Source organism: Dicentrarchus labrax, unplaced genomic scaffold (genome assembly GCF_905237075.1).
Source record: "Dicentrarchus labrax unplaced genomic scaffold, dlabrax2021, whole genome shotgun sequence".
Lineage (NCBI taxonomy): Eukaryota > Metazoa > Chordata > Actinopteri > Moronidae > Dicentrarchus > Dicentrarchus labrax.
Genome location: NW_026136719.1, coordinates 32,230,311 through 32,234,108, shown reverse-complemented (window position 1 = coordinate 32,234,108; position 3,798 = coordinate 32,230,311). Strand labels below are relative to the sequence as shown.

General features: G+C 39.4%; 1 protein-coding gene across 1 annotated transcript in view; it reads left to right on the top strand.

Moving 5' to 3' along the window:
- Positions 1-2,064: 2,064 nt before the first annotated feature.
- The window catches only part of lrrk1 (leucine-rich repeat kinase 1), a 79,442-nt gene continuing 77,708 nt past the window's right edge, over positions 2,065-3,798 (top strand). Inside the window, exon 1 of the mRNA XM_051379964.1 lies at positions 2,065-2,209. The gene's annotated coding sequence lies outside the window, so the exon portion shown is untranslated. The remainder of the gene's footprint in view (positions 2,210-3,798) is intronic.

The window sequence follows — 3,798 nt, the reverse complement described above, 5'->3', positions numbered from 1 at the left end:
TGTGCCTTCCCTTTCATATGTTCTCATCCCGGATAAGGTAACATTTACCTTGCCAGTAACATTTTAGCACTGTAACAGCAACAATGTTACCATTGCATGGATAGTGTCAACGGTATTTACCGACATATATATGTTTGAGTGTTTGTTTATTATCACACATGGGAAACATGTCTGTCCCCGCATTTTTACCACATTAGTTCTGTATTTAAATAGAAATTCTGAATAAAGAAGAAATTGAAATGTGCTTTTTGAGTCAATCTTTGCACCTGATATGTAGGAAATTATCTTTGATACAAGAAAAAAAGCCTAGAAAATGTTTGCTAATGTGTTTTCAGTTTCTACACACACATATCTGTTTGTCAGATATGGAGACATTACATAAACTTACTATATTCATTATTTGGAGACATACTTAACCCCAGCCCTACCCCTAACCCTTACCATAACCATAACTACTAGTTAATTTGTAATGATTATTAATACCTGGACGGAAATTCAGGTATCGTAGCAGCAACAGCAAAAGTATAATTAAATACAGGAGGGGTATATGAGTACAGAATCCATATTTCAGTAATGCATGAATCACAGCTTAGTAATAATTTACAATATAACTAAGTTTGAACTGACACACAGCTGGTGCAATAGACGGCTGATCTTTAGTCTGAAATGCGTCCCCAAAGGTAGCCTAAGTCAGATACTCACACACACACAAAACCAATTGTGGGGAAAGGTGAAACATACAGTAGACATATAATGATGACAGGACATTTTATTTATTTTTATTTAATCTATTTGTATTTAATTGTGTATTTTTATTCATCATAATAGACCAATTACACATAGCACATTATTTATCATCTAAAAAACGGGAGTGTAAAAAACCGGGTGGTAGCCTTTTGTTTTATCCTCATAATTAAAACCCCAGAGATACTTTAAACTTCTTTTTTAGGGGGGATCATTATTACATCTAAGGGTATTTGTTCTTAGCCTCTGTTGTTAGAATAGTGAATGTGAATAAATAAACAAAATGATGTGCTGTCTTTGTAGTGTTACACTATTCTGTAAGATCAGTTATTTCAATTCTAAAGATATTCTACCATTGTTTATTATTCACTCAAATGTACTTCACTTCAAGGTAATTAGTGGAATATTTAAAATAAAAACTGAAAAAGACCCTGGTGTTTTTCTCTAAGGCCATCCCTGCAGGGAATTGCATCTCTCTGCATCACATTACAAACTTTTCCAGAAGCCCCTTTTAATTGGTTGAAAGTTCACCTTGCACAATCACATCAAAGACTTCCTGCCAAGCCTTGGTACATTTTTCCCACCATCCTCCATGAAATTCTGTCTTAAAAGAAAAAATATGAGCTGTTTCTTTCTTCTTTAAAGGGGGTAAGGATAAAGGGGATGACACGCAGCAAAGGGCCACAGGTCAGAGTCGAACCCCTGGCCGCTGGAGCAAGGACTCAGCCTTACATGGGGCTCCATCGCTACCTGGTGAGCCTATAGGGTTATGGTATATCCATTAAAGGGTAAACAGCTTTCTGAGTGGAAACCCATAACCCAAATTATGGGACAGACACACAGACACACACACACACACACACACACACACACACACACACACCACACACACACACACACACTACAGATGAATGGTTACCCTAAACCAAATACATATAGTGGACAGAAGACAATGAATAATTTAATTTAATATGATCAGTATATTTAATTAACATACTTATTTGATGTGACTGGCCCTTTTTTTTTAGTAATCTATTTAGATTCCTTCTTTTTAAAGTTAGTAGGCTATTACAATTATTATTATTAATATAATTATAATATTTCTCTGTGGTGATTTTTTTAGGGATGTGCTGTATGGTATTAATTAAGAAAATGACTTTACTTCACCTGTCTTGATATTATCCCCAATCTCCCATTTCTGTTGCTCAAGAATATTCCAAGTTTTATTCTGAAATGTTCATCTGGATACGCTTGGGCAACGCTATTTTGAAAATTATTACCGGAAATGCCTCCGTTGCACACTGCCTGACTTGACGCAGCGAGCGTCTCGTGCGACTGCTGTGAATTTGGAAAGTTTGCATCGTGGAATCAGGAAGTCCAGCGAAGCTTCCCAGTCCCGGCGGTGCGGAGGACCTCAGAGCTGTTAAAGCCCGTCGTGATGCTCGCTGGGGCCCTCAGCCGTGAGGTGAGTCGGCCGGTAACAACTGTTGTGGCGCAATACTTCATAATGTGTGCTGTTTCTGTCGCAACTGTGGGCGCAACAAGTGCTCACGCTGTGTTTCGTTAGTTCTGCGACGTCACGTCATCAGAGAAAAACAAACCAATCTGTGTTTATAAATCTGCAAATTTAACACATGACATACATTCGTTAGTTGTCAAGAAGTCACACTGTGACTGCTGTACATTCTCCATACTGCTGTGAAGAGCTTTTTATGTCGGCCTCATTATAATCCAGAAAGAGGCACTGATTGAGAAAACAGCTCGACTTTTAGATGATTTCCAAACTGACTGCTGCATGGCACAGCAACACACACCATTCTGCTGCTAGGGAAAGGGAGATACAGATGTGTCAAATCCGAATTCATTATAAAAACGGCATCTTCTAAATCCAAAGTTTTCTGCATTGACTGACATAAGGGCGTAACTTTGGTTTGAGTGGTGGTGTTGGGGGGGGGTAAGTCTGTGATCTTTGCTCCATTATTGTAACGCTACTGATGGATAAGATAATGTACATGCATAAAATGTATCAAAGAATATGAAACTTTTGTCTTTTGAGGCCACACACTGTCAATAAATGTGTCATGCTGCTTTAGTGTGTATTTCTCTTTATTATGAGTACTGGTTGTAGGCCAACATGAGATTAGATAAGCTTTGGTTGGACTTCTCAGTGTGACCCTGCTGCTGTTCACATTTCCTTTTTATGAACTGCCATTCAGTGAGCAAATTTTTAAGTGAGCATGTGTGGAACACGTCCGCCTCCACTTTTTCCCGCCCGCACTTTAGGAACTCTGACTCAGATTGACTAGTACTTGATGCCTGCCTTGGTTATGTTCTGTCGCCAGTGGAAGTAAGGCCTCAGTGCTAACACCAGCACTGAGTGGAGTGAACGGCGCTGATCTGATGACACTGGGCGAGGGGGGTACACCCTGGTAGGGACGTGAAAATACAGTTTTAGTGGGTCCGTTTTTTTAAAAAAGGGCACCCCCACATCCATTGTTTTGTCATGCTTCCCTGCTAATGTCGGCACACTAGGCTATAAACAAATGTGTATGCCCCAAAACTCACACACACACAAATGATGACACACAAATGGAGATGTATGTTTTAAAGAGATAATTGAATTCACATACACTTAACACATCTTTCTTTGCAGATGATTCCAATTATTTGCCATGACCTTGTTCATTTATAAACGTCCTATGCTTATCATGCTGATCTCCTTTTAATGAGGCCATTTTCTCTGTGGTTTTTGTCTGCGTTTGAGTCTTAAAATGAAATCTTTCCGTTGGGAACCATGTCTTTGATTGATTTTGATGGCCTCCTCTTTTGTAATGGGGATGTCCATTTTGATGGCAAGAATATGTAGATCAGAGTGTTTCTTCCAGTCCACAAAGTCCAGAGTTTGGTCTGTAGCTGGCCCCCGTCCTCTTCAAATCTGTGGAACACCCAGAGTATGAGCAGCATTCTGTGCTTGGACATCTCCCTTCGGTTGCAGATTTGGAGCGTTACTTTAGCCTACTTTAGTCACTCTTTGTCTCAGTCTGATTGGTGACA